General features: G+C 38.0%; 1 pseudogene; it reads left to right on the top strand.

The window, feature by feature from the left end:
* The first annotated feature begins 462 nt into the window (after positions 1-462).
* Positions 463-10505, top strand: LOC121420465 (annotated as a pseudogene).
* The last annotated feature ends 1497 nt before the right edge of the window (positions 10506-12002 follow it).

Here is a 12002-nt window from a genome sequence, read left to right as displayed (position 1 = left end):
CTATGTGCAGATGTGATTAACACTTATACACCTTCTCAAATTGAACAGTGTGTCGATAATTTCACACCATGGACCACAGCAGTGTCTGTGCTCATCGTGTGTATACATTAGGGACTGTCTGTAATTAACACTGTAAAAATCTTCTTAGTGTGGAGCAATTTCACACTGTGGGACAGTGTTCTTTCTACATGTTGCAGGAGGGATATGTCTATGCCATATATGTATTTGTTGTATGTATCGTCTGATTGAAAATATATCATACTTATACCTCCTCTCAATAAATGAATATTTCAGGACGAAAAATAAGAAGACATTTGTTTTGCATTTTGAATTGGATACAATCCCTCTAGCTTTAAAAAAATATCCATACGACTTCTAATCGATCTCATTCAATCTAATCATTTTCATAGACAGTAGCAATACAATGTATTCATTTCTGCGTATCTTCATATCTCCAACAGAAATGAGCGCCAACATTTCGCATAGCAACGGGACATCGACATCCCCAACCCTTCACTTCATCACAACAGCGCCCACCGTTGCCATGGAAACGGAGGAGGATGGAATGATGGATGGGGTCCACGATGAGACATCTTATCGATTTCGGACCATCTCCCCGGTGCTCTTCGGATGTGTCTGTGTGTTGACATTGCTAGGTCTGGTGCTATCTACCGTGTTTCTCGTCTTCAATATCAGATATCGAAATCATAGGTAAGGTGGCCTCAAGTTTATTTCCACGATAATTAATTCAAAAAAAAAATAGAACTGATTGTCATGATCTTAATAAAGATATGCGAAATCGTACCTCTATATCTATATTGATTCAAGAATCATATTTTCATATTTGTGTTAAAGGGGAATGAAACACTTGGAAAAAGTGGGCTTGTGTGGAAAGAAAAAAATAAAGAATAAGATCGGAGAAAGTTTGAGAAAAATCAGACAAAACATGAGAAATCTGTGAGCATTTGAATATTGCAATCACTAATGCTATGGAAATCAATTTTTCTAAAACTTTCGTTGATCTCTTTCTTTGATTTTTCTGTTTTTACACAAGCTATCTTGTTCCAAAGGTTTCATTTTCCTTCAAGTATTCAATATGAGTTATCGCAAATCATAATCAACGGTGGCCTCATGCAAGTCTAACGATAATTGATTTGAAAAAAAGTCGAATATCATTAACATGACTCTGAAAGGCTCTAAAAATAGTGTCTGATGAGTTATTTAATGCACTATATCTAATACAATGATGTCGTTGCTATTTTCACTCTTTAGTATCAGATATAGTAGGTAAGGTAGCCTCAAGATTATTTCCACGATAATTAATTTGAAAAGAAATAATCGAACATGATTATCGTATCTTAAACAAATGCATAAAAGTCGTATCTGATAGGGTTTAAATATGGCACCACGATGCCGATGAACTTAAGACTCACATTGCCATTGTTGTGCTTAATACAAGCAGATGCGAAGATAAGAAGTTAATAATTATTCACAATTACAAGATACATTTTATACGAATTCGACTCCAGACTGATGGAAGCTATGACGTTTCTTGAGGTGTCATCCAGATAATGTGTCAGACATGAGTCTGTTTTGTTCGTGTGACTCTGGCTGGAGCATAATAAGAATAATCTTAAATAACTTTACTGATTTTAATGTTATTGTTCAAAATGAAACGCTGTGGAAACTTGTACAGTAGGCATGAAAATGTTCAGAGTGTGTTAACAAGGTGTGACATTGTAATTAACATTTCTTACATCTCACATTTGACGGTGTGAAGGTGATTCCACACTAAACACCCTTTGAACATAATGTGAACATACTATGATCGAACTGTAAACACACGGTGAATACACTGAATAAACAGTGAACACACATTAAACACACTGAGCACTCACAGAACACACACTGAATACACTGTGAACACACTCTCAACATACTGTAAATACACTGTGAAGACACTGAACAGACTGTGAACACACTATGAACGCACTGTGAGCACATGTTGAATACAATGTGAACACACTCTCCACACACTGCGAACACACTGTGAGCCACACAGAACACACTCTAAACACTGTTAACATACTGCGAACACACTGTGAGCACACACAGAACACACTCTGGACACACTCTAAACACACTGTTAACATACTGTGAAAACACACTTTGAACACACACAGAACACACTCTGAATACACTCTCAACACATTCTGAACATAGTGTGATCACACTAATAACACACCATGAACACACATTAAACACACCATAAACACGCTGTGATCACACACAGAAGACACCATGAACACACTCGGAACACACTGTGAACACAATCTGAACACACTGTGAACACACCGTTAACACACTGTGAACACACTCTTATTTCCTGCAAATCCGTTCGTCAGTGTACTAGAGAGAACCGTTTCGATTATTAATGTGATTCATTTCTTCTTTCTTTTTTCAATAGGTTAATAAAAATGTCAAGCCCTAATTTGAATATACTGATTGTACTTGGTACCATTCTCATCTACGCATGCGTGATCCTCCTTGGAATCGACAGTAATACGTCATCACTAGAAACCTTAACAGCACTCTGCAAGGTATATTATGTACTTTTCAAACTTTCTCCCAATAGGGATCTTAAACATGATTTTACTATATTTATACTCGTGTAATGGAATTATATTAAGTCCTTAAAGCTCAGACATACGACACGATTTCTAGGATTATAACATTAAACTAGTTTTGACAAAAACTTTTGATTACTTTTCTATTAAGAACTCGGTACTTCGGTAAGAAATGTCCTGTCTGTGTCTCCAAATTTGCCACATTTATCCCAGAGCCGTGGTGTAGTGGTTCTGACTCTCGCCTTGTAAACAGAGGGTCGTAGGTTCGAATCCCACCGCGGTCTAGCGTCCTTTGGCAAGACGTTAATCCACACTTTGCCACTCTCGACCCAGGTGCTAAATGGGTACCCGGTAGGATGCGAAAGATATTGTATGTTTGAAATTGCCAGCGCCATAATGAGGCTGCGATGAATGCAAGGAATGCTCCCTGGGAGTGGAAATTGTGCACTTTTCGTGCGGGATCGAAATGAATCCAATGACCGGGGTAATAATATGATGCAAAGCGCTTTGGGCCATTCTGGGAAAAGCGCTTTATAAAAATTGTCTTTTTATTATTATTACCACGTTTTTCCAACAAATCGATCGGTGTCAAATCAGTTTCGTTGGTGTGATCATGGGGCTAGCTCCATGATGTGACTGACCATTTTTTGCATTTATAATGTTATGTATGTATTCATTTTCAGACACGTTTGTTCTTGCTCATATGCGGTTTCACGTTAGTCTACGGGTCTCTCTTCACCAAGTCTTGGCGAGTTTATAGAATATTCGGACACACTGGTGCAAAACGGATGGTAAGATGGAATGAGACTCTATTTGAGAGACATTATTATATTGTAGCTTAAAATTCATGTAGCGGAATTGGCTTTTTGCTGAAAGGGCGATTTGACCAAGTATTTGGCGTTTTAGTATATTCTTCTTTCCTTAGCCGCTACATTCTGCGTCGTAACCCCCCCCCCCCCGTAGATCCGCCACCCCTTCTTTTTCTTTTGATAAGACTACGCCCAAGGAAGGGGTAAAATGTACCCCCTCTCTCTCTCTCTCTCTCCCTCTATGCAATGACACAAGGGGAGCGTTTCATGAAAGTACTTGTCGGACGTTTTATCCGACAGTCGCCATAGTAACAGTATTTTTTAGTTAATCAGATTCAAGGAAAGTTGTCAGATCTGACCACTTGTCGGACATAACTGTAGATGAAACGCTCCCCAATTTTAACACTAGCATAAAATTGTTAGTGCAGTCCTCTCACACATCACCGACTGCTGTTGTGTTAGCATCATAGCCTTGTTTTACTGGGTACTTAACTCAGAACACACTCTAAAATGAAATGTTAACTCAACATTTGAAAGGTTGGAGGGGACAAACTTTCATAAAAGTTGCATTTACCACTTTAAATGGTTCGAACAAAATTAAAATACCAGGTTGGATACAATATTTGGATTAGGTTGTCACCTCTCCAACGTTTTAAATGTTGATTTAACAATTTATTTTTAGAGTGAAGACGTTAAACTTCTCGAGCAGGTGTGGGCTTTGTATCTTAAGCAAATACGCACAAACTATTTTCCATCTCTCTTTGAACTCTATAAGCCTCATGTCTCTGAATCCTTGAACATTTTTGCTTTCAACTTATTAAACTTCAAGTTAAGTTTTGACCTTCTCAAATAGAGCAAACCCTTTTTCTCGATTTTTCTTGAATACCCTTGCAGGTGATACGAGATAATAAGCTAATCGGAATAATAGCTTGTTTACTTCTCGTTGATTCTCTCATCATGGCAATATGGCTGATCTTCGATCCCCCACAATGCCAGGTGCAAGTACTTCCGGTGACGTCGCAGGTAGGCATTCAGATTATGAATTGAGACCATCTCGAAGTATTGATGAATAAATAAATAAATGCAGATTGCAGTGTTTGCAGACGTTTGCGGAGATCGATGCCCAAGGTCATTTCTGAAATGCGGATTTGTTTTTCTTTTGTTATTATACTTCATATCTACCATAGATAACAAACATGCAGATAGGTAGTATATCTAATAATGCCCAGTTATAATGTTACTATTTGTATGAAGATTTCATAACTTTGAGAGGGAATTAAACTGATCTGGTGGCCTCCTTACTCTGCTTTATTTCCAGATTTAGAAGTTATTAATTTCATTCATGGATTGGATGATATTGATCTCGTTTGCATTCAGTATTTGAACATATTTTTGTGTATATAGGGAGTGATGACTTAAAAATCATACTGATATACCTAACACGTTAAGTAAGTGTTTAATACCAATTACGTGTATTTAATATTTAGTCGAAATGCGCTCCAACATGTCCAACGTCGAGTTAGAGATAAGGACATCACAGAAATAGAGCATTTTGAAAAATCCTTTTGGGTGCTCGCCTTGCACAATTTAATACTCTATTATAATTTTTGAAAAGATGAAAAATTTTGTATGACATTCCTGCTGTTATCATCCTCTGTAGAAAGCAACAACTCAATCAACTGAAAATCCCTTGACAACACCACAAACCACGCCCACATGGAAAGATGCGGTCTACGTATGCCACTCCCACTATCATGAAATCTGGCTGCTTGTCACCTACGTTTATAAATGTATTATTCTACTCTACGGCACACATCTTTCATGGGCAACTAGGAATGTCGCCCTCAGCGCAATGAACGATGCAAGGTGCATCATCATCTCTGTGTATACCTGTGTCGTCCTGGTTTCCATGACGACGGCTCTTTCGTCGACGATGTGGCGGTGGCCCAACGTGTGGTACTCTTGTCTGGCCTTGGTCTTGCTTATCTGTACGACAGAAGTCCTGGTCTTGGTTCATCTTCCAAAGGTAGGTTACAAATCAAAGCGGACATTGATGATAATATGAATGAATGATATATGGGTGAGGATTTTTTTTTTCATATTATCCCAATTTTTTTAAGTATGTAAAATAACGTGTCATTGTTAATGCGCATTCGACCAGAAACCAGTGTCCACTTAAGGTATAGATGATGTTTTTGTTGGAAAAAAGGATGAAAATAAAAGATTGGGATCTTTCTGCTCCCCCTTTTGGGGGCGGGGGTTCTATTTTTTTTAATAAAAGCTGACAGGTTCGGGTCCGTCAGGTTATGGCAAACAAACTTTTCCTCTCTCTCTTTGCCTACTAGTATAGAAGTAACCCATCTCTTGAATTATACTCTCTTTGTATCTAGATACTTGCTTGGAAGGACAACCCGGATGCTACAATGCCATTGTCAAGGACGCTTACGTCGTCATACATAGCAACCAATCACGGTCAATCATTCAATCAAGTAGAAGAGGAGTTATTTCTCTTATCTGCGGAAAATGCAGCTTTAAAACGATCGCTTGGCGAGGTGAGAGCCGTTTGTTAATAATCATAAATTTGATAATGATAATAATAATGGTAATAAAATAATACTAAGCATTTATATAATGCTATCTACATGTATCTAGAAATTATCTATTCCGAGGCGCATTATGTATAATTATCATTATTACCCCAGCTTTAGCTCCAGCTGCGTCCAAGTGCTCAGCGGATTCAAGGAATTAACCTTGCTGGGTACCCATTCACCTAACCTGGTGGGTGTTTCATAAAGCTGTTCGTAAGATAACAACGACTTTAAGAAAGACTGGTGATCCTTTGATTTGGTAAATGGTATACACAAAATGCGACGGTTTAGTGCGTAAGAAAGGATCACCAGTCGTTTTTTAAGTCGCTCTTAACTTATGAACAGCTTTATGAAACTGCCTCCCGGGTTAAGTGCAGCACAATAATTATAATGGTTTGATATAACCTGTATAGTGACACATAATAATCAAACGATATCTGATCTATAACATTACGAGACTATCACTGTCGGTCGCAAGACTAGCACTGTGTCACACCTGCACACAACGGGTGATTTCAAGTTCAGTGTTGGCCTTGGTGTTAGTGTTGAAATTTCGATTGCTTCCCCTAGCTCCAAAATTTAATCAGAGTTTGTAAAACCTGATCAAGATCACATTATTGACATCTCAACAACGAGTGACTGACTTTTCGACCCGCTTTTCGGGACCATCCTCATTTTATGTTTGGTGTTATAATCGTGTAAAAATTGACCAAACACCAACACCAAAAAGTCAACACTGAACTTGAAAGCACCCAATGTATCCCTATAGTCACCTATGTGGAGATGTGCTCCACACTGTTAAACTGCCACAGTTCGACACTGTGGACTCCTATACACTGTGACTGGGTGTTCACACTGTGTTCAGATAGCGACATATTTGAAGATTGTGATTCACACTATCAGCCCAAGTCAGGTCTAACTTAGACCATGGTCTAACTCTGTGCTAAAATTTTTATGTTAAAGGAGAATGAAACCATTGGAACAAAATAGCTTGTGTGAAAACAGAAAAATCAAAGAAACAGTTCAAAGAAAGTTTGAGAAAAATCGGACAAATAATGAGAAAGTTATGAGCATTTGAATATTGCGATCACTATAATGCTATGGAGATAGCAAATTGGCAATGCGACAAAGATGTGTGATGTCACTTGTGAACAACTCTCCCCATTACTCTAACATGTCTAATATTTATTTCACTAGAATTGCCTCTTTTATCACATCTATCCATAAATCATGTGTTCTGTCTGCATGAGGACATGTAATGCATATTAGTGATTGCAATATTCAAATGCTCATAACTTTCTCATTATTTGTCCGATTTTTCTCAAACTTTCTTTATTCTTATTCTTTGATTTTTCTGTTTCTACACAAGCATATCTGTTCCAAAGGTTTCATTCCCCTTTAAGCCAAAAGTGTCAAAAATTTTATTAAGTTGTATGTTTCTTATGTTTACTATGCTCCTTCTTGATTCATCGATGGTGAAGACAATCATTTTATTTATACTTCCTAGACAATTATGAATGACTCGAGAGCGAAATGAGCTGAAATATGATATCTCTACTGTTAGTGATTGATGTAACAATTGGCTATCCATACCTAAAACGAGAGCTTTAAACCCGAGTTTAAGTTAAACCCGACTTCAGAATACAACTTTTAAAGTGCTAGAATTCAATACTGTGGACAGCTATACAGTGTGATTGTTCACAGTGTGTTCACATTGTGGTCCATGTTAAAATTTGATACACACTGCTCCAAGTGCAAAAATAGTCCACGGTGTACCGATAATAGTCTTGTTCCACTCTGAGGGACAGTGTGTCCTTTTGGGGATCAAATTAATAAATTAACCTTATGAATTAAGTTCTATGACAAATATATCCTTGCCCTACCATTATAAGTTTGTCGATTTTATTTTTCATTCGCAGAAAGATGATACCATCAAGTTGCTTCAGAGTCATGTTGGGGTTGCCAAGGAAAAACTCTGCCAGCTTATTGTCGATGGTGACGGCCGCCATGACAGTGGATGTGATTTCGATGGTTCCTCATCGGCCACCAGCCAAGAAGATCCCACATCGATTGGTACAGAGCCAAGTGTCAGCGAAAAGTCCGTCACGGAGAAGCCAGTAGATTACGCCCAGGAGTCCGGGGCTCTCAACAGAACAGTCCCGTTAAGAAAAAGAAAAGGTCGCCGAAAAAGAGCAAAGGAACATCAACGAAAGGTATTTCAATGGAGGGAGAAGCAGTGACGGTTGTTGATTTGGAAGATAAAAATGTTTTAGATCGATCGACTTCATCTGCGTTAATACCTCCAACAACTGGTCGACGGGAGAGCTTAAGCGTGCAAAGCATACGCAGGAGAAGAGCGAACAGTCTTCGAAGTGTCGGCAGCACATCGTCCCAATTTGAAGAACTGCGCAACTGTATCGCAAAAGAACTACACCAAGCTCAGCATATATCGTCAAACCTGCGCGATTCCATAGCGCAGGATTTGGGCTCGTGCAGGGAAAGACCTTTGTATTACGATATCGCGCGCACGGAAGGTGAAATAATGTCATCCTTGAGCAAATCCTACAGACTAAGAGATGACGACACGCATTCTTTAGCAAGTAGTACGTTCACTTATGATAATCCTGTCTTTTCTCGCGATCAGTTTCCAAGGAGAAGCAACAGCAGTTATCGGACAAGCAGAACAAGCAGACAATCCAGCTTTAGATCCGTTGCCAGTATTGCCCTTGAAATAGCAGAGAGCTACTCGAGAAAAAACAAGAATGGGAACGTCAAAGACAGAGAACTGCAGTGGCCAAGTTATATTCCGCCCAAGGAATCTAAAGTGCGCAGTGGGGAGCCTTTACGAGTTGTGCGCAGCTCAGAAGCGCCAATTGTGTATACTAGGAGCATATACAATACATACGTTTGAACGAACATCAAGATCATTTATGCTTTAACTCATGTCAGTTTGCTTAAATGTATATAAAAGTATCGATTTTGTGAAGATACAACTATATTTATTTACTGAAATGAACTTTGTGTTAACTTATTTTCCAATATCGTAATATCAAATATGGAGGTAATGAAGCTCTGCTGATGCAAGCCGTCGGTTCTTTGCAGTTCGTGTTTTGTACTATTTACAAATAATTATCAGAGCTTCGTTTCGGCTTATATTTTATGGCAGCGTTGTAAAATTCAGGTTTTAGGTGTCAATCTGGAACAATTTTGATCTGATAAAATATTAGTTCTCCTGTCAAAACTCTGATTTAAGAACTATATAAACTTGGTCTGTTTATTTTTAGATATAATAATGACCACCTTTTCATGAACTTAATTGACCATGCAACATGTCATAACCCCGCCGGAAAGTACACAGTGTCACATTCATAGCGGTGTGTTCACATTGTGAAATACTTTGTAGAGTCACCTTCACACTGTTAAATCTTATTTTAACCATTTTAAGTGTGAATCACATCTTCACATAGTCCACTATATGAACACATACCATGAACACTCACGTAGACCTATTGGTCAACCGTGTGAAATTTTAGGCCTATTTCACACTTTTAATTAGAGTATATGAATTATATCTTCACAAAATCCACTATGTGAACACACTGTGTTGCACTGTGTGATACTCTGTAGTTCTATCCAGCATTAATGTTGGTACCAATGAACGTAGAGGGCGTCAACACTGTGCAGATATATCACGAGCCTAATAAGGCCTACAACAGAAACGCAAAAGATATTCATTCGACCCAACCCAAATTTGTATTTTGATATAGCTGATTGGCAAAAGTGGACGCAAAAGGTTTACGCAATATTTGGTAGAATGGAAACATGCATGTTGGTTCGGTAAATAGATACCCAATATTTTTGTAAAATTTTCGCAATGTTGCGTTGAAATACCAAGTAAACATGCATCTTTCCTTTCTACCCAACATTGGGTGTTTTTGAAGTGCATCTAACACTGATTCTATTAAAGGCAACAAATGAACTTCCTTTTCCAATATAGGGGAAATCTACTTAACTTTTGGAACTATTTGACTGGCGGAAGAATTATAGTTATTTTACTGTAGGCCTATCAGGTTAAGAATTTGTTCCTGTCAGATGTTTTCATAAATGCCGATTTATTTTTAAAATGGTCCGGCTTAGGTACCCTTTTCTGGTCATATATGGACTGCCAGATATATATCCTATCCACCGATAGTAAATATTTGACTCTTTATTTTTGTCCTAATATATTCTTCATGAAGAAATAGACATTCCTATAAAAATTTCTATAGAAAATGTTTAACGCGGGTGGCACCTGCAGTGTTCATGTAAATTGTTAACGCCCTCTACGTTCACTGGTTTTAAACTATGATCACCTTTCCCATGACATAGTTCCATGTACAAATCAAACAAGGCAATCGTGGTTTTACCATTGTCTTATCATATGATAACTACAGTCAATAAATGAACTGTGACCTATTATTACACAGCAAAAACTGTGGTGTTAACCGTGTACATAGCGGACCACACCAGTTATTTTACACCGATGTTAAACTAGTGTGTTAGTTTTACACCTATAGGTGTTATTACAACAACTTTTGTTGTTACATTTACACTCTTTAGTTTTATGTTTAATCTCTAGGGTGTAATTTTAACACCTCAGGGTGCGGTCCTCTATTAACACCAAATTGTGTCAGTTTTAAACACCACAATTTTACAGTGTATACTTTTGGGTTTATAGCATGGCTTTTATCAATAACAAGAAATACAAGAATCATGGTTCTACCGCGATTTTACCATTCCCGAATCACTATATATGCAGCTAATTACGAGACCGCTTCAGGATAATGAAAACAAGAGTGTAATTTTACACCACTTATTCCAAACAGTGACTTAACTTTTATGTTTTAATTTACGTTTATCTTTCATTACATTACATTATATGATGTAAAAATGACAGAATTGCCTTCAGCAAATAGAAAGTATGTTCAAAGATGATTTGAGCTTGTCCAAATTACCAACAATCAGTTACTTCTTCTTCCTTGACATTGAACTAGGTGTGCTTTAATACCTTACGCTGTATTTTGCGCGGTTTTTAGTAACGTTTTTAAATAAAATTATTGTCCAATATGATATCCGACAGAGGCTGAACATGGGTTTAAATGAAGAAGCCCTTTAGTCGAGCTGAGAAAATCAAAAAGCATGCCAAATTGACGCAATATGATTGTGTCTTTTTTTACCTGGATCAATATTTTTAAATTTAGATATAACTTAATCTTATCTGAATTTTATCTAGAAGATCAGTCGAATAATTGGATTGAAAGATGATATTCTTGAATCTATGGTGCTCATGGTGATGATGATTATGAGCGAGTTTCCGTAATTACACGGGGGACGGAATATACGACATACTACACTAAACCTATTGAAACTGTCCTTCAAATGACAATGAATAGCTCAGAGGCCTTTGTCGAAAATTGGCGAATGAGGTCAGCAGATCTTCCTGGGATTCTGAGATGACGAAAAATTGCAAACGAAAATCCATATTTTATCGTTCGAAATAGACATGAAATGAAATGTTCCGAAAATTTGCTTTGCCCAATTGATCGTGGGCCGGCAGCCACCGTGCAGCGCCAGAGCGACGAGGCTCTATCCCTTTAATCGTTGAACGACAAACAGGGTAACAGCTACTCCCATCTTTTATCGTCTTTTGGTCTGACGCGCCGGCCGAGGTTTGAACCCCCGACCTCCAGGTCGGCCGTCTTTCTGATTCACTGATTTTCGACCAAGACTTCTTAGTCATGAAGGGCTTTCGACAATGCTCTACACTGTAAAAAAATGTGGTGTTAAAACTGACACCAGTTGGTGTTAATACAGGACCACACCCTGAGGTGTTAAAATTTCACCCTAGAGATTGAACACAACACAAAAGTGCGTTAATGTAACTACCAATGGTGTTGTAATAACACCTATATAGGTGTTGAACTAACACTGACAATTTA

Source organism: Lytechinus variegatus, chromosome 8 (assembly GCF_018143015.1).
Source record: "Lytechinus variegatus isolate NC3 chromosome 8, Lvar_3.0, whole genome shotgun sequence".
Lineage (NCBI taxonomy): Eukaryota > Metazoa > Echinodermata > Echinoidea > Temnopleuroida > Toxopneustidae > Lytechinus > Lytechinus variegatus.
Note: the sequence above shows the minus strand (reverse complement) of the source record. Positions and strands in the feature narration are given on the sequence as shown.